A 20,480-nucleotide genomic window follows, 5' to 3' on the forward strand; every position below is an offset into this window, starting at 1 on the left:
CCAGGGATCAAACCCAAGCCCCCTGCATTAGGAGTGCAGAGTCTTAACCACTGCGCCACCAGGGAAGTCCCCCATTGGTACTTTTAACTTTTGTGTTTTTTAATAATTTCATATAATGTCATCATTATATAAAACCTCTATATAGAAGATATTAAATGTTTTTAAACTTAAAACTTTTATATTTATTGTCTTCTATAGCTAATTTAAATTTTAACAATTATGAAAAGGCACAGGGTGAGACATACCTTTCTAATCTCCTCCTGGATGCCTTCAACCTCCTCACCTTTGTAGGAAGCCATTGTTAGTTTCTTGTGAATCTTGTCAAGGTTTCTTTATGCACATATATACAGATAGGAATATATATTCTCATCTCCCTTTCTTTATACAAATGTTAACATATCTGTAATGTTCCAAACTTTGCTTTTTAAACTTAATATTATTTTTTGGAGATTTTTTTTACATTCCCATCAGCAGCATATGAGTATCTGTTTCCTAATAGAGTGTGTTATCAAACTTTTAGACTTTTGTCATTCTCATAGATTATGCATGATCGTATGTAGTTTTCATTTGTTTTTCTCAGTATAGTTTTAACTTATATTTCTGATTTTTATGCCTTTTGTATTTCCCTTTCTAAAAAATATCCTTTGCTTGTTTTTCTGGATGTTCTTATTTTCTTACTCGTTTGTAGAAGTTCTGCATATATTAAGGAATTAACTCTGATATATGTTATAAGTATTTTTGCAGTTTGTTGAGTTACATATGGTGGAATTTTTGGTGTCCTGCAGACGTTTTTTACAAAATGTTTTTGTTGTTGAATTTATGAATGTTTTCTTTTATGACCTGATTTTTTGGTTGGTAGTTGGAAGATTATAAAGGCATTTCTCCATATTTCTTCTAGTATTTCTGCAGTTTTGTTGTCTTATGTTTAAATATTTCATTTATTTGTAATTTATCTTAGTATATGAAGATAACTGGGATATGAGTCTAACTTTATTTTATATGACAATCTAATTTTCTCTGTACCATCTGCTACATAGTCCAGAATTTCTCCCTTGATTTGAGATGCCATTGTTATCAAATAATAAATGCCTATGTTTTAGGCATTTTTTTTGTATAATGTATATTTCCGTATTAGTCTCTGTGATTTCATTTATTGGTGTTAATTTTTATTTAAATTATTGAAGCTTTATAATGCGTTTTAATACTAATAGGGCTATGCAGTCCTTTCCCCTCATTGACTTTTAAAAATATAAAATTTTGAGAATTGCTGTGGCTAGTCTTGTTTAGCTAATAATGTTAAATTCAGCTTGTCTCTTTCAAAAAGCTATTTTCATTTGATTCTCTTGAGCTTTTTGGGTATATAGTCATTTCATGTGCAGATATTGATAGGTTTTACATCTTATTTCTGATTTTTCTTCTAATTGCTTTTTCTTATCTAATTGAATTGGCTTATTCAGTTGTTATTATTGAGTATTAATAGTAATTATTGGCTGCCATATTCTGTTTACTAATGTTTTGTTATTTTACCATTCTGCTCTCTATGAGTTCAACATTTTTGGTTTTTAGATTCCACATAAAAGTGAAAATATTCATTTAGTTCTGTTTCATCGAATTTATTTTTTTAATGAAAAATTTATCCAATTTTGTCATCCTTAAGTGGAGTTGTAGAGTTGATAGTATGCTTTTTAAATGTTAGATATTCATGGATTGACATTAGATATTCATGGATTGACTGATTCCATTTTAACATAATGATAGTCCAAATTAATGCTTATCAGGTCATTATAAGTTATACTCTTTCACTTTAAGCAGTCATAAATAATATACATTCATTGATTTTTGTGGTGATGCTTGAAATTAATTTGTGATTAATTTGATTATAATTGTATAATAGCTATGAGTGTGTGAAATGCTTCTACGTATCTATAATCCAGATAATCCCAAATCTATTTTTATTGATTTGTTTAGATTATTATGGAAATAAAAACAACAACAAAAAAGGGTCATTTAAAAGTAGAATTCAGATATATCCTAGAAGACTGACCTGGGAAACCCTGACTTAAGAAAAAATTTTGTTTAGAATTTTGGTTGTAATTTATCTTAGGATAAACTGTGGTATGAATCTAACTTTATTTTATATGACAACCTAATTTTCTCTGAACCATCTGCTACATAGTCCAAATTTTCTCCCCTGATTTGAGATACCATTGTTATCAAATACTAAATGGTTCTTTTTAAAATTTTTTTAATTAAAAATTTTTTTTTATTTATTTATTTTTGGCTGCGTTGGGTCTTCGTCGCTGCATGTGGGCTTTCTCTAGTTGTGGTGAGCTGGGGCTACTCTTTGTTGCAGTGCGCGGGCTTCTCATTGCGGTGGCTTCTCTTGTTGCAGAGCTCGGGCTCTAGGCATGTGGACTTCAGTAGTTGTGGCTCATGGGCTCTAGAGCGCAGGCTCGGTAGTTGTGGCACACGGACTTAGTTGCTCCACGTCATGTCGGATGTTCCCGGACCAGGGCTCGAACCCATTGTCTTCTGCATTGGCAGGCAGATTCTTAACCACTGCGCCACCAGGGAAGCCCGGTTCTGTTTTTTGAATGCAAAAAAAAAATGTATTAATCTGAAGAATACATGTGGAAAAAAAAGAGGGAAAAAATGTAACAATAAAGAGAATATTCTCCAGTATCTTTTCCCTTACCATACTCCCAAGATAATGGTTTGGCACAAAACTTTCCAGACTTTTTATTATTAATGTATACTTTATGTATAATTGTATGTATATATGTTCCATACATAATACACATTTGACCAAATATGGAATTATGTAGAATGTTATGTATTTTCAGCCAGTAGTTCTTATATTTTTATTTGCCTATGGACTCTTGAGAATCTGACCTTGAGATATTTATAGAAATATAACCATGCAGTTTTACATGTAATCTTTGGAGGTTTACAGTTTCTGACTTGAGAGTATCTTATGTAAGAGTCTGTGTGGTTTGCATATATCACTTCTCTTACAGCAGTCATGTAGGGGAAATAGAGGCTAACCTTTCACTGATATTTCTCTTTGTTATGGATATTATGTTTTCAAATTCTGGATTAGGTTATTCTTATTGGAGACTTTGTGAGAGTTACTAGTATCTGTTAAGAATGTTTCAAAATTATTTGTCTGTTGAGGGAAACAAACCTTAGGTATTGACTCCTTTATAATAGGATCTGTTCATTTTAATTTCAGTTCCTAGTATAGGCTTGGAACATAGGAAGTTCTCAATAAAATATTGTTAAATTAATGAAAATATCAACTAATAACAAGGTAGAATATAGGATTAATGAAGGTTTTCATATCCAACTAACAAAAATTTGGGGATTCAATCTTTTCATGTGAGATCCTAGATTCTTTTAGCTTAAGAAAATGTTCTGTTCATATCCTGGTAGAAGCATAAAGAAAAATAGTAATCATTATGCTCCCTTGTATTTTTTATTAGATTGCCACTATTTTTCTGTTTTCCCCCAGCTTTATTGAAGAATGATTAAGTAAATATTATATATATTTAATGTGCACAACATGATATTTTCATATATGTGTATATTGTGAAATGGTTACCACAGTTGAGCAAATTAACATATTCCATCACCTTACCCCATTGTTTTGTGTGTGTGGTCGACCACTTGAGATCTACTCTCAGCAAATTTCAAGTATACAACATATTCTTATTAACTATTGCCACCATACTGTACATTAGATATCCAGAATTTACTAATCTCAGAAAAATTCTGTACCATTTGATTAATATCTTCCCTTTCTCCCCACCCCTTAGCCTCTAGCTATATTACCATTCTACTCTCTTACTATGAATTCGACTTTTTCATTTTTTGATTCTACATATAAGGGAAATCATGCAGTATTTGTGTTTTTGTTTATGGTCATCTCACTTAGCATACTGTCTTCCAGTTTCATCTGTGTCATCACAAATGGCAAGATTTCCCTTTTTCTGAGGTTGAATAATATTCCAGTATATATATATACCACATTTTCTTTATCCATTTATCTGTCAGTGGATACTTAGGTTGTTTCCATATTTTGGCTAGTTTTAATAATGCTGCAAGGAACTTGGGAGTGCAGGTATCTATTCGAGGTAGTGAGTTATTTCCTTTGGATATAAAGAAGTGCATTGCTGGATCACATGGTAGCTCTATTTTTAACTTTTTGAGAAACCTCCATACTGTTTTATATAGTGGTGACACCAATTTACAATCCCACTAACAGTGCAGAAGGGTTTCCTTTCCTCTGCATCTCCTCCAACACTTGATATTGCTTGTGTTGTATTGGAGTATCACCTGTGTAATAATCTCTAAATTTCCTTTCATTCACTTTTGTAGGAAATTTTTGAAACCATAAACATGTTTTTTCTGTTTATTTTGCTCTTTCTAGTGACTTTATATATTTGTTCTTACGTGCGTGTAAAATTGGTAGAGTGCAAAAGAAGTCGGAGCTATTTAAAGATTAGTTGAAGGACAGACTTTTTTCATCTTTGTCCACTTCTTTATTTTATATTCCCATTACTGAATTGAATTCCCCATTTTGTCTTTCAGTTAGTGGTTGAAATACCAGGCAAATGAAATATAATGATACTGTGTTTCTTCTTACTAACTTTAAAAGTAAACTTGTAATTATGACACAGTGCAAAGCGTTTTCAAGTGAACCTCCCAGTTTTGCTTTCCTATTTGTCTTTCCTTCAGAGAAATGGTAAGTTTGACAATATATAAATTCTTCAACTGTAGCTTTTGTCGTTATTTTCTTTACGTTAGATAAAAATGATGTTGATAAATAATCATGAGAGTGATGGAATACTATCTTAGTTAAGGTGTATTATAAGTCCTTTTAAATGTCAAGATCACTTTACTTTGAGCACCCAGCCAGTGAGACCACATGATTACTATGTTGCAGTTTCACATAGCTCTGACTTTCCAGTCAGATAACCATGTGCATTAATCTTGGCTCTGTCATTTACTAGCTGTGTGAGCTAAGACGTTATTACCTCATGTTAAAATCAGGATAATAATGGTGCCTACCTATAGTAATTTTGTGAAGAGTAAATGGGATTTGATATATGTAAAGTGCCTGTTACTGTGAGTCCATATTAAGTGTTTAATGATGCAGCTATTATTGTTACTTTAAAAAGGGGAGTATTTGTTTTATTCTAAGTAATCTCAAGGATTATCCAAGGAATGCTTACATGTCCCACACTTCTCTTCTGGAATGCTTACCTCTGCCTTAGGGCCTAGATCCAGTCTACTGCTATATCAGAAGTCTGGAGGCTACCTCTTACTCTCATGCGAGCAGCTTTCCAGGAAGTAGCCATTTTTTCTTTATTCTGTTGCTCAAAGCATGGACATAGGCTTTTCTTTTTCTCATTTGTAGGCCTAGCAATGATAGAAGGACATCACAGTGCAGAAAGGGAAAATAAAACTCATTATTGAATATTGCATCTCCTAATTCATAGGCCATGCTCTTGCATAGGAGGTTTTCTCTTGATTTTTTCTTGACCTCTGTCTCTCTTATCCCTTCACCCGGTTGCAGGGGCTTGTTCAGTTTCCCCACATAGGCATCTCCTTTGACCACATTCCTCCTCTTTTTAGTCCAGGCCCATTTGCCTCCAGTCTTAGAATGAAAAGAATGTTGGTTCTTAGTAAGTCCAAGGTTTGCCTTTATCCTTCCTCTGGTTGATTGACAATGGGACCATCAAATTCCTTAAGGGAAAGTCTCACCCCAGTTTATCATACATGTTCTGGTATATCTTCCACACCTGGACTCTGCAATCATAATATTTCTCAGTATATTTCCAAAGTGTGCTGTATTCATTCTGGATTGCACTGTTTTTAGAGATTCTTCTAGGATGTGCTTTAACTTGTTTCACTTTCTATTTTAGCTTCTTGATACTGGCCAGATTAAGAGCTAGGCTCATGACATTTTCTGCTGTCAGTCTTCTGTGGGTAACTTTTGAACAGAAAATATGCATACCTACACAGGGCCCATGTATACATGCACTTATTTTTAAAAATCATACCTTTTAGAATTATATGTGAAGCTAAAGAAGCTATTATTGTTGGGGCAAAGGAAGACCATTCTAAAGTAAGCTGATGTTTCTGCCCTTGTTTGAAAATTATAAGTAATGCTTCTCTAGCTTCAAAAAACAGAGCTATATTACTGGGCACTCTGTTAAAGTTAGGAAGCTAGAAAAAAGCAAAGGAACTATAGCACAGTTAAAATTGAATTCATACCTATGAGCAGTGCTGATCAAATTAAATCCAAACTGAAAAATATATTTTTCTTCATTATCTTCTCAGTGTATTCTGATAATATAAAATATATTCTTGATAGAGAACTAGATCTCTTACTGCTGTTGAAAACTCTCTTCTAAGAAAAGGTCCGAATATACTCCTTATAGATAGATCAAGCCTGTATTTAAGGTTTCAATTTATGATATATCCTAGTTATCTTAACAGTTGACCAGATCAACTATTTATATGTTAAATGATTTATAAAAACCTTTGCGGAATGATTTTTTTAATGAAGGAAATGGGTAAAAATACATTAGGCACCCAATGAAGATATAAACAAGCGTGTATTGGTGTACTTAAAGAGAGAGCTCTGGTAATTACATGTCTTATTCTGTTATTCTTATTTAAAACTACAGTCTTTTTAAAATATTTATTTTATTTCTTTTCTTTATTTTTTTGGGTCCGTCGGGTTTTAGTTGCGGCACGCGGGGTCTTCCTTGAGGCATGTGGGATCTTTTCGTTGTGGCACGGGCACTTCATTGTGGCCAGTGGGCTTCTCTCTAGTTGTGGCGTGTGGGTTTTTCTCTCTCTAGTTGAGGCGGACGAGCTCAGTAGTTGTGGCACGCAGGCTTAGTTGCCCCGCAGCATGTGGGATCTTAGTTCCCTGACCAAGGATTGAACCCACATCCCCTGCCTTGGAAGGCCGATTCTTTACCACTGAACCAGCAGGGAAGTCCCTCTTATCTTTACTTTTTTTTTTTTTTTTTTTTTTGGCTGCATTGGGTCTTCGTTGCTGCAAGCGGGCTTTTTTTCTAGTTGTGGCCAGAGGGGGCTACTTTTCGTTGCGGTGTGCATGCTTCTCATCGCAGTGGCTTCTCTTGTTATGGAGCACGGGCTCTAGGTGTGCGGGCTTCAGGAGTTGTGGCACACGGGCTCAGTAGTGGTGGTTCGCAAGTTCAGTAGTTGTGGCTCGTGGGCTCTAGAGCTCAGGCTCCATAGTTGTGGGGCACGGGCTTAGTTCCTCCACAGCATGTGGAACCTTCCTGGACCAGGGCTTGAACCTGTGTCCCCTGCATTGGAAGGCAATTCCCTGTGCCACCAGGGAAGTCCCCTCGTATCTTTACTTTTAAGAAAGGTTTTTATTTGAGCTGTTCTCTCTTTTTTTTTTTTTTGCCTTCTTATTTTGCTATATTTTATTTTTTCTATCTTAAATGAGCCCTTTCTTCTTGGTGAACAGTTACATAGCCTGTAATTCCTTTGTGAAACCCTCCCTGGTTCTGAATAGTTCTTTCTTGTTGTTTCCAAACACACCGTGAATATCTTTCTTAGCAGGTATCTTATATTCTAATTATATTTTCTCCTGTATCTCTCAACTACATTGAGATGTTGGAGGAGAGGGACTGTTTGCTGTATAGTTGGTTAACTTCATGACTGAGTCTACAGTAAGTGTTGGGTGTTAGTATATATGCCTGTCAGCCTTCTGATTATTTCATGTCTCTTCTTATTGGATCCTTATGAGAAGCACATCACATTATGTCATTTTTATATGAGGAAACTGAGGCATAGGGAGATTAAATACCTTGCCTGAGCATGAATGTGTCAGAGCCAAGATTTAAAGTCAGGTTGTATGGCTCTAGAGTCTGCTCTTAACCACACTGGTAACTATGGTTTTTTAAATTAATCATGTTTTGAGTTTTTGGTTTTCATGCTTGTTCTTGAACTACTTTTATTTGAAATTTAAGCATAAGACTTACCTATTTGTAGTCGTAGTACTGTGTGTGTGTGTGTGTGTGTGTGTGTATGTGTATATACATATATCTCCTTTTAGTCTAATACAAGTAAGACACCCTAGTTTTGTATGCTTTTCAAAGAATCTAATGGTTAGCTAGATATGTTGAGTTAAAAGATTATAGGATTTACTTAAGATATCCAGCTCTTGTGCAGATTAGCAAAAAGTAAAGTTTAAAAGATTAAAACTTCTCTCTCTCCTTCTCTCTCTGTATATGTGTTTGTGTATAATCATATAATCTTATGCAAAGATATATTTGTCTCATATTATGATTTTTTAAAACAAAATTATTTGAGTTTAACCCTATTTAAATTTCATGTTAATTTTGTTGATCACAGATTCTAACCACATTTTACTTTATTTACCAAGCTGATGTATGATGTATGCAGGCATTGTTAAAGAAATCAGTTTGTCTTTATGGAAAGTGTTTTGTTATCTACTTAAGAATTTTGTGATTTTCATCGTTAATAAGTAACTCTGATGAAGTAATGAAATAATATAAACAATGTTGTGTGTGCAGTTGACACACAAGTGGAAACTGTAGCCCTCTAGCCCTCTTCTTAGTGTTGACTTTACAAATATGTAAAAGCTTTTAAAACAAATTTTTTATTATCTAAAGTAAAATATTAGAAGTTATATTAATCCTCAAATTATTTAAAAATACTGTTTGAAGTCTGCAATTGTAGAGATAAGAACCCAACATATTGTATCCAGTGCATTAAAACAATAAGAAATGGAAGCGATACTTTGATAAGTGTTCTGCCTGTTTTAACCTTGAATGCTATTATCGTGGGGATGATGCTATATCTGTTTCATTGGCATAGCCTTTTTCATGCTGAGAGAAATCAATACTTTGAGGCATTGGATGTCAGAGGAATCACTTTAGAATTAAAGGTGGCTGTCACACATTGTCATTGGCTGACTTTCGTTGGCTATTGAGGTTTTTAAGCTGTCATTTTTCTAAGTCTTTTTCAGGAGTCTTTGTAAGATTCCCGAGGACAACTTTTTTTTTTTTTTTAATGATTAGTCTTTACATCTGAGTTGAGATCAAGTACAAAGACCTCCAAAATTGCAGTACTGAAAAGCTTCTTAATTTGTTGTCCCTTAGGTGATTTCCCTTTTAAATCGTTTACAATGAGACAAGTAATTTATAGTGTAAGTGATTTTGAGATAAATTGGGACATAAGGTAGTACTGTTAAAAGTGTTTACCAGAAGGTATAGTTAAATAAAAATACAGTACTCTGTGTGTAGCTGTGAAAAAGAATGAAGATAGAACTATATGTCCTGACATGGAATGATGTATCGTTTGATTCTGTTTATATAGGCACTACATCTTACTGTTAACAGTGACTACCTCTGTAGAAAACAATTAGCCAAACAGGGAGGAGGTGGAAGAGAGAACTTTCTTTTTATTTCATATAAGTCATTACCTTTTTATTTGAGTATAAGTTTGCTTTAAAAACGGAAACACAAAACTTGTAAAACCAATACATTTCAATTGCTTAATTAAAATTAAATGTTACTAAATTAGGCGAAAGGGTTATATAATATTTAAAAGATTTTAGCCTTGAACTGTTTTTTTAATTTTATTTATTTTTGGCTGCGTTGGGTCTTCATTGCTGCGCACGGGCTTTTCTCTAGTTGCGGCGAGCGGGGGCTACTCTTCATTGTGGTGCACGGGCTTCTAATTGTGGTGGCTTCCCTTGTTGCAGAGCACAGGCTTTAAGTGCGCGGGCTTCAGTAGTTGTGGCATGTGGGCTCAGGAGTTGTGGCTTGCAAGCTGTAGAGCGCAGCCTTAGTAGTTGTGGTGCACGGGCTTAGTTGCTCTGCAGCATATGGGATCTTTCTGGACCAGGGCTCAAACATGTGTCCCCTGCATTGGCAGACAGATTCTTAATCACTGTGCCACCAGGGAAGTCCCCTTTAGCCTTGAACATTTTAACTGGAATTTATTTTTATTTCACAATATTATGCAAATTTCATGAAAATTTGCTTTATAACCTGTTTCTCTTAAAATATACTGCAATTTAACTCTAGAAGAAATGTGCATTTACCATTACCTCCTTTTCCTGATGCTGAAAGAAAGTGATTGTGAGAAGCCTTGTATGCATGCTCCATTAAGCTAAATTATGTCATTTTATGAAATGACTTATTTGCTTCTGTTTTTTCTTTCAACACTTAAATATTTTTTTATCATTGTAATTTCTTTTTCAGTTTTTGAACTTTATATAAATGGAATCAAAGTTGGTTTTGTCTGGCATTTTTGGTTCAACATTATGTTTGTGAGATTCATTTGATTTGTTTTCCTATTTCATTTTCAGTGCTGTATGGTATTCTGTTATATTAGTAGAGCAGTAGTTTTTCACAATCTCTTCTGCTATTGATTGGCAATTCAGTTGTTTCCCGTTTTTAACTGTTATGAACAATGCTGCTTTGAACATTTTGTAGTCTTTTGATGTACACGCTCATGTATATCTGTAGGGTGGACTTACTTGACTGTAAAGTATTCATGTTTTTAGTTTTAATAGATACTGCCAAACTCTCTTGCAAAAGCATGTAACACTCCCAACCTCAGTGTATAGCTGTTCTCATTACTCCAAATTTTCATCAAAAATTGGTTACCACTTTTAATTTTAGCATTCTGGTAGCTGTGTAATGGTAATTCATTGTGTTTTATTTTGGATTTTATTTACAAATTCAACTGTACATCTTTTCTCCTGCTTGTTATGTATTATCTTTTTTTTTTTTTTTTTTTTTGCGGTATGCAGGCCTCTCACTGTTGTGGCCTCTCCCATTGTGGAGCACAGGCTCCAGACGCACAGGCCCAGCGGCCATTGGCTCACGGGCACAGCCGCTCCGTGGCATGTGGGATCTTCCTGGACCGGGGCACGAACCCGTGTCGCCTGCATCGGCAGGCAGACTCTCAACCACTGCGCCACCAGCGAAGCCCTGTATTATCTATTTTTTATTGTACTTTTATGAAGTACCTGTTTATCTTTTACCCAGTTTATTACTTATCTGTCTTACTGGTTATCTGTCTTATTGATTTATAGGGGGTATTTACCTACTTGGTATATGAGCTAATTTTTTCAATAAGAATTTTTTAACTACGTTCTTCTCAGTGCCTTGTCTATTCATTTTTTAAAAACTTCTTAAATATAATTTATTGAATAAGTATAGTTCATACGTAATAAAATACACCTGTTTTAAATATACAGTTTGATGAGTTTTGACAAGTGTATATACCTTTGTAACTGTCATAATCAAGATATGGAAAATTTCTGTCATCTCAGAGAATTCCCTTGTGATTCACTGTGGTCAGTTCCTCTCCACATATACATACTGAACCCTAGGCAACTGCTCATCTGGTTTCTGTTATTATAGATACTTTGGTGTGGTATACAATTTCATATAAATGGAATTACATAGTAGTTACTCAAATTTCTGGATTGTTTTTGTCAGCATAAAGTTTTTGATATTAATCCACATTGTTGTGTGTGTATCACTCCTTTGTTTCATTTTATTGCTGAGCAGTATTACTTTGTTTACCCATTCATCTATAGGTGGATATTGGGTATTTCCAGTGTTCGGGTCTTATGATTAAAAGCACTATGGGCATATTCATATAATACATTTTTGTGGAAATATGTTATTCATTTTGAAGAAATACTTAGGATTGGAATTGCTAGGTGCTGTTGCAAGTTTATATTTAGGCTTAGAAGAAACTGCCAAACTATTTTCTAAAGTAGTTGTAGATTTTATACTTCATCTGGCTAGTTGGTAGTTATGAGAGTTCCATTTCGTCCACATCCTTGCCAGTGTTTGATATTGTCAGTCCCTGTAATTTCAGCCCTGCTAGTATGTATATAGTGATAGTGTATTCTGGTTTTTATTTAAATTTCCCTACTGACTAAGCATTTTTTCACATACATATTAGTCATTTGTATATCTTTTGTAAAATGTCTGTTCAAATCCTTTGTTTATGATTTTAAATTTGTCTTATTGCATTGTAGGAGTTCTTTATCCTGTAAGGAAATCTTTTGTTAATTATATGTATGGTGAATATTTTTTCTCATTGCCTTTTCTCTTGCATTTTCATTTTCTAAATGGTGCCTTTTAAAGAGCAGATTTTATAAATTTTGGTGAAGTCTAATTTGGCAGTTTTTCTATGGTTATGATTTTCTTTTATGGTTTCCAGTCTAAGAATTTCGGTCTAGGTAATCTCTGCCTACACCAAGTTCATCAGATTTTCTGCTACTTTTTTTTCTAGAAGTGCTGTAATGTTAACTTTTATATGTAGATCTTTGATTCATTTTGAATTAAGCATTTTTTGTATGGTATGAGGTGAAGACAAATTTATTTCTTTTTTTTCCCCTGTGAGTGGCTAGATGTTTTAGCACTAGTTGTTGAAAATATTCTTTTTTTCATTTAAAAACCTATGCTCTATTGATTTCTAATTTTTAGTGTGATTCAAAGAGTATAAAATTCTACAATTTCATTTCTCTTTTGTAAAATTGTTTTGCTATTATTGTTTTCTTTTTTGTTCAAGTATATTTTGGACTCACCTTGCCAATTTCCATAGGAAGTCCTGCTAAACTTTTAATTAAGATTGGGTTGAATCTATAAAATCAATTTGAAGAGAGTAGATATTTTTAAAAACTGAGTTTTTATGTATTTATTCACATTTTTATTAGCGTATAAATGCATTACAATGTTGTATTAGTTTCTGCTGTAAAACAAAGTGAATCAGCTATATGTATACCTATGTCCCCATATACCCTCCCTCTTGAGCCTCCCTCCCACCTTCCCTATCCCATCCCTCTAGGTCATCACAAAGCACTGAGCTGCTCTTCCTGTGCTATGCAGCAGCTTCCCACTAGCCATCCATTTTACATTTGGTAGTGTGTATATATGTCAATGCTACTCTCTCGCTTCATCCGAGCTTCCCCTTTCCCTGTGCCCTCAAGTCTGTTCTGTACATCTATGTCTTTATTCCTACCCTGCCACTAGGTTCATCAGTACTGCTTTTGAAAATCCCATATATATGTATTAGCATATGGTATTTGTTTTTCTCTTTCTGACTTACTTCACTCTGTATGACAGACTCTAGGTCCATACATCTCACTACAAATAATGTAATTTCATTCCTTTTTATGGCTGCGTAATATACCATTGTATATATGTGCCACATCTTCTTTATCCATTCATCTGTTGATGGACATTTAGGTTGCTTCCGTGTCCTGGCTATTGTAAATAGTGCTGCAGTGAACATTGTGGTACATATATCTTTTTAAATTACGGTTTTCTCAGGGTGTATGCCCAGTAGTGGGATAGCTGGGTCGTATGGTAGTTCTATTTTTAGGTTTTTAAGGAACCTTCATACTGTTCTCCCTAGTGGCTGTATCAATTTACATTCCCACCAGCAGTGCAGGAGGGTTCCCTTTTCTCTACACTCTCTCCAGCATTTATTGTTTTTTTTTTTTTAACATCTTTATTGGAGTATAATTGCTTTACAATGGTGTGTTAGTTTCAGCTTTATAACAAAGTGAATCAGCTATACATATATATATATATATACATATATATATCCCCGTATCTCCTCCCTCTTGCATCTCCCTCACACCCTCCCTCTCCCACCACTCAGGGTGGTCACAAGCACTGAGCTGATCTCCCTGTGCTATGTGGCTGCTCCCAACTAGCTATCTATTTTACATTTGGTAGTGTATATATGTCCATGCCACTCTCTCACTTCGTCCCAGATTACCCTTCCCCCTCCCTGTGTCCTCAAGTCCATTCTCTATGTCTGCATCTTTATTCCTGTCCTGCCCCTAGGTTTCTCAGAACCGTTTTTTTTTAGATTCCATACATATGTGTTAGCATACAGTATTTGTTTTTCTCTTTCTGACTTATTTCACTCTAGATCTATCCACCTCACTACAGATAACTCAATTTTGTTTCTTTTCATGGCTGAGTAATATTCCATTGTATATATGTGTCACATCTTCTTTATCCATTTATCTGTCAGTGGATACTTAGGTTGCTTCCATGTCCTGGCTATTGTAAATAGAGCTGAAGTGAACATTGGAGTACATGTGTTTTTTGAATTATGGATTTCTCCGGGTATATGCCCAGTAGTGGGATTGCTGGGTCGTATGGGAGTTCTATTTTTAGTTTTCTAAGGAACCTCCATACTGTTCTGCATAGTGGCTGTATCAATTTACATTCCCACCTACAGTTCAAGAGGGTTTCCTTTTCTCCACACCCCCTCCAGCATTTCTTGTTTGTGGATTTTTTGATAATGGCCATTCTGACAGTTGTGAGGAGATACCTCATTGTAGTTTTGATTTGCATTTCTCTCATGATTAGTGATGCTGAGTGTCCTTTCATGTATTTGTTGGCCATCTGTATGTCTTCTCTGGAGAAAAATCTGTTTAGGTCTTCTGCCCATTTTTGGACTGGGTTGTTTGTTTTTGTGGTATTGAGCTGCATGAGGTGGTTATATATTTTGGAGATTAATCCCTTGTCAGCTGCTTTGTTTGCAAATATTTTCTCCCATTCTGAGGATTGTCTTTTCATCTTGTTTATGGTTTCCTTTACTGTGCAAAAGCTTTTAAGTTTCATTCAGTCCCATTTGTTTGTTTTTATTTCCATTTCTCTAGGAGGTGGGTCAAAAAGGATCTTGCTGTGGTTTATGTCATAGAGTGTTCTGCCTGTGTTTTCCTCTAAGAATTTGATAATGTCTGGCATTACATTTAGGTCTTTAATCCATTTTTAGTTTATTTTCGTGTATGGTGTTAGGGAGTGTTGCAATTTCATACATTTTCATGTACCTGTCCAGTTTTCCCAGCACCACTTATTGAAGAGGCTGTCTTTTCTCCACTGTATATTCTTGCCTCCTTTATCACAGATAAGTGACCATATGTGCGTGGGTTTATCTCTGGGCTTTCTGTCCTGTTACATTGATCTATATTTCTGTTTTTGTGCCAGTACCATACTGTCTTGATTACTGTGGCTTAGTAGTATACTCTGAAGTCAGGGAACCTGATTCCTCCAGCTCCATTTTTCGTTCTCAAGATTACTTTGGCTATTTGGGGTCTTTTGTGTTTCCATACAAATTGTGAAATTTTTTGTTCTAGTTGTGTGAAAAATGCCAGTGGTAGTTTGATAGGGATTGCATGGTGTCTGTAGATTGCTTTGGGTATTAGAGTCATTTTCACAATGTTGATTCTTCCAATCTAAGAACATGGTATATCTCTCCATCTATTTGTATCATCTTTAATTTCTTTCATCAGTGTCTTATAGTTTTCTGCATACAGGTCTTTTGTCTTCTTAGGTACGTTTATTCCTAGATATTTTATTCTTTTTCTTGCAGTGTTAAATGGGAGTGTTTTCTTAATTTCACTTTCAGATTTTTCATCATTAGTGTATAGGAATGCCAGAGATTTCTGTGCATTAATTTTGTATCCTGCTACTTTACCAAATTCATTGTTTAGCTCTAGTAGTTTTCTGGTAGCATCTTTAGGATTCTGTATGTATAGTATCATGTCATCTGCAAACAGTGACAGCTTTACTTCATTTTTTCCAATTTGGATTCCTTTTATTTCTTTTTCTTCTGTGATAGTTGTGGCTAAAATTTCCAGAACTATGTTGAATTAGAGTGGTGATAGTGGGCAACCTTGTCTTGTTGCTGATCTTAGTGGAAATGGTTTCAGTTTTTCACCACTGAGGACGATGTTGGCTGTGGGTTTGTCATATATGGCCTTTATTATGTTGAGGAAAGTTCCCTCTGTGCCTACTTTCTGCAGGGTTTTTATCATAAATGGGTGTTGAATTTTGTTGAAAGCTTTCTCTGCATCTATTGAGATGATCATATGGTTTTTCTCCTTCAGTGTGGTAATATGGTGTATCACGTTGATTGCTTTGCGTATATTGAGGAATCCTTGCATTCCTGGAATAAACCCCACTTGATCGTGGTGTATGATCCTTTTAATGTGCTGTTGGATTCTGTTTGCTAGTATTTTGTTGAGGATTTTTGCATGTATGTTCATGAGTTATATTGGCCTGTAGTTTTCTTTCTTTGTGACATCTTTGTTTGGTTTTGGTATCAGGGTAATGGTGGCCTCATAAAATGAGTTTGGGAGTGTTCCTCCCTGTGCCATATTTTGGAACAGTTTGAGAAGGATAGGTGTTAGCTCTTCTCTAAATGTTTGAGAACATTCTAACATTTGCCTGTGAAGCCATCTGGTCCTGGGCTTTTGTTTCTTGGAAGATTTTTAATCACAGTTTCAATTTCAGTGCTTGTGGTTGGTCTGTTCATATTTTCTATTTCTTCCTGGTTCAGTCTCAGCAGGTTGTGCATTTCTAAGAATTTGTCCTTTTCTTCCAGGTTGTCCATTTTATTGGCATAGAGTTGCTTGCAGTAATCTCTCATGATCCTTTGTATTTCTGCAGTTTCAGTTGTTACTTCTTCTTTTTCATTTCTAATTCTATTGATTTGAGTCTTCTCCCTATTATTCTTGATAAGTCTGGCTAATGGTTTATCAATTTTGTTTATCTTCTCAAAGAACCGGCTTTTAGTTTTATTGATCTTTGCTATCGTTTCCTTCATTTCTTTTTCATTTATTTCTCATCTGATCTTTATGATTTCTTTCCTTCTGCTAAGTTTGTGGGTTTTTTGTTCTTTTTTCTCTTTGCTTTAGGTTTAAGGTTAGGTTGTTTATTTGAGATGTTTCCTGTTTCTCAAGGTAGGACTGTATTGCTGTAAACTTCCCTCTTAGAACTGCTTTTGCTGCATCCCATAGGCTTAGGGTCATTGTGTCTCCATTGTCATTTGTTTCTAGGTATTTTTTAATTTCCTCTTTGATTTCTTCAGTGATCACTTCGTTATTAAGTAGTGTATTGTTTAGCCTCCATGTGTTTGTATTTTTTACAGATCTTTTCCTGTAATTGATATCTAGTGTCATAGCGTTGTGGTAGGTAAAGTTACTTGATACAATTTCAGTTTTCTTAAATTTACCAGGGCTTGATTTGTGACCCCAAGATATGATCTATTCTGGAGAATGTTCCATGAGCACTTGAGAAAAATGTGTATTCTTGTTTTTTTGGATGGAATGTCCTATAAATATCAATTAAGTCCAACTTGTTTAGTGTATCATTTAAACCTTCTGTTTCCTTATTTATTTTCATTTTGGATGATCTGTCCATTGGTGAAAGTAGGGTGTTAAATTCCCCTCCTATGATTGTGTTAGTGTCGATTTCCCCTTTTATGGCTGTTAGTATTTGTGTTATATATTGACTTGCTCCTTTGTTCTGTGCATAAATATTTACAATTGTTATATCTTCTTCTTGGAGCGATCCGTTGATCATTATGTAGTGTCCTTCCTTGTCTCTTGTAATAGTCTTTATTTATTTATTTATTTATTTATTTTGCAATACGCGGGCCTCTCACTGTTGTGGCCTCTACCCTTGTGGAGCACAGGCTGCGGACACGCAGGTTCAGCGGCCATGGCTCATAGGCCCAGCCACTTCACGGCATGTGGGACCTTCCTGGACCGGGGCACGAACCCATGTCCCTTGCATCAGCAAGCGGACTCTCAACCACTGTGCCTCCAGGGAAGCACCAATAGTCTTTATTTTAAAGTCTATTTTTTCTGATACGAGAATTGCTACTCCAGCTTTCTTTTGATTTCCATTTGCATGCAATATCTTTTTCCATCCCCTCACTTTCAGTCTGTTTGTGTCCCTAGGTCTGAAGTGTGGGTCTCTTGTAGACAGCATATATACGGGTCTTGTTTTTTTATCCATTCAGCCAGTCTTTGTCTTTTGGTGGGAGCATTTAATCCATTTACATTTAAGGTAATTATCGATATGTATGGTCCTAGTCCCATATTCTTAATTGTTTTGGGTTTGTTATTGTAGGTCTTTTCCTTCTCTTGTGTTTCTTGCCTAGAGAAGTTCCTTTAGCATTTGTTGTAAAGCTGGTTTGGTGGTGCTGAACTCTCTCAGCTTTTGCTTGTCTGTAAAGATTTTAATTTCTCCATCAAATCTGAATGAGATCCTTGCTGGGTAGAGTAATCTTGGTTGTAGGTTTCTCTCCTTCATCACTTTAAATATGTCCTGCCAGTCCCTTCTGGCTTGCAAAGTTTCTGCTGACAGATCAGCTGTTAACCTTATGGGGATTCCCTTGTGTGTTATTTGTTGTTTTTCCCTTGCTGCTTTTAATATGTTTTCTTTGTATTCAATTTTTGACTGTTTGATTAATATGTGTCTTGGCATGTTTCTCCTTGGATTTATCCTGTATGGGACTCTCTGTGCTTCCTGGACTTAACTATTTTCTTTCCCATATTAGGGAAGTTTTCAACTAGAATCTCTTCAAATATTTTCTCAGTCCTTTCCTTTTTCTCTTCTTCTTTCGGGACCCCTATAATTCAAATGTTGGTGCGTTTAAGGACCCAGAGGTCTCTGAGACTGTCCTCAATTCTTTTCATTCTTTTTTTTTTTCTGCTCTGCGGTAGTTATTTCCACTATTTTATCTTCCAGGTCACTTTTCCGTTTTTCTGCCTATGTTATTCTGCTATTGATCCCTTTTAGAGTATTTTTAATTTCCTTTATTGTGTTGTTCATCATTGCTTGTTTCCTCTTTAGTTCTTCTAGGTCCTTGTTTAATGTTTCTTGCCTTTTCTGTATTCTATTTCCAAGATTTTGGATCATCTTTACTATCATTATTCTGAATTCTTTTTCAGGTAGACTGTCCATTTCCTCTTCATTTGTTAGGTCTGTTGGGTTTTTGCCTTGCTCCTTCATCTGCTGTGTGTTTTTCTGTCTTCTTCTTTTGCTTATCTTACTGTGTTTGGCGTCTCCTTTTTGCAGGCTCCAGGTTCGAGGTTCCCATTGTTTTTGGTGTCTGTCCCCAGTGGCTAAGGTTGGTTCAGTGGGTTGTGTAGGCTTCCTGGTGTAGGGGACTAGTGCCTCTGTTCTTGTGGATGAGGCTTGATCTTGTCTTTCTGGTGGGCAGGTCCACGTCTGGTGGTGTGTTTTGGGATGTCTGTGGCCTTATTATGATTTTAGGCAGCCTCTTTGCTAATAGATGGGGCTGTGTTCCTGTCTTGCTAGTTGTTTTGCAAAGGGTGGCCAGCACTGTAGCTTGCCCGTCATTGAGTGAAGCTGGGTCTTGGCGTTGAGTTGGAGATCTCTGGGAGATTTTCGCCATTTGATATTATGTGGAGCTGGGAGGTCTCTTGTGGACCAGTGTCCTGAAGTTGGCTCTCCCACCTCAGAGGCACAGCACTGACTCCTCCCTGGGAGCCTTTCATCCACACAGCTCAGAGTAAAAGGGAGAAAAAATGGAAAGAAAGAAAGAAAGAGGATAAAATAAAATAAAGTAAGATAAAATAAAATAAATGTATTAAAATAAAAAATAATTGTTAAGAAAAAAAATTTAAAAAAAACAAAAAAATGGACAGAACCCTAGGTCAAATGGTGAAAGCAAAGCTATACAGACAAAATCTCAAACAGAAACATACATATACACACAAAAAGAGGAAGAGGGAAGAGAATATGTATATTGTTGCTCCCAAAGTCCACCTCCTCAATTTGGGATGATTCCTTGTCTATTCAGGTATTCCACAGATGCAGGTACATCAGGCTGATTGTGGAGATTTAATCCGCTGCTCCTGAGGCTGCTGGGAGAAATTTCCCTTTCTCTTCTTTGTTTGCACTGCTCCCGAGGTTTAGCTTTGGATTTGGCCCCGCCTCTGTGTGTAGGTCGCCTGAGGGCGTCTGTTCTTCACTCAGACAGGACAGTGTTAAAGGAGCCCCTGATTTGGAGGCTCTGGCTCACTCAGTCCAGGGTGAGGGAGGGGTTTGGATGCGGGGCGAGCCTGCAGCGGCAGAGGCTGGCGTGACCATGACGTTGCACCAGCCTGAGGCGCGCCGTGCGTCCTCCCCGGGAAGTTGTCCCTGGATCCCGGGACCCTGGCAGTGGCGGGCTGCACAGGCTCCTGTGAGGGGAGGTGTGGATAGTGACCTGTGCTCGCACACAGGCTTCTTGATGGCGGCAGCATCAGTCTTAGCGTCTCATGCCGGTCTCTCTGGCCCGCACTGATATCCCAGGCTCACGCTCACTCGTTTCTGGAGCTCCTTTAGGCGGCACTCTTAATCCCCTCTCCTCGCGCACCCGGAAACAAAGAGGGAAGAAAAAGTCTCTTGCCTCTTTGGCAGGTCCGGACTTTATCCCGGACTCCCTCCCGGCTAGCCGTGGTGCACTAGCCCCCTTCAGGCTGTGTTCACGCTGCCAACCCCAGTCGTCTCCCTTAATTGCTTTTTTAAAAAAAATCGATTAAGGTGATATGTTTTTCTCCTTTTTTTCTGTTTTATAGTGAATTATACTGATTGATATTTAAATATTAAACC

At 36.2% G+C, this 20,480-nt stretch overlaps 1 protein-coding gene and 1 pseudogene across 4 annotated transcripts in view; both read left to right on the plus strand.

Moving 5' to 3' along the window:
• LOC149749216 (large ribosomal subunit protein eL31 pseudogene) overlaps positions 1-18,110 on the plus strand; it is a 68,084-nt pseudogene extending 49,974 nt beyond the window's left edge.
• Positions 1-20,480, plus strand: part of LRBA (LPS responsive beige-like anchor protein) — a 748,688-nt gene that overhangs the window by 329,978 nt on the left and 398,230 nt on the right. The window lies entirely within an intron of this gene.

Source organism: Delphinapterus leucas, chromosome 5, assembly GCF_059928025.1.
Source record: "Delphinapterus leucas isolate spDelLeu-1000000601 "Yukka" chromosome 5, BTC_Dleu_Yukka2, whole genome shotgun sequence".
Taxonomy (NCBI): Eukaryota; Metazoa; Chordata; class Mammalia; order Artiodactyla; family Monodontidae; genus Delphinapterus; species Delphinapterus leucas.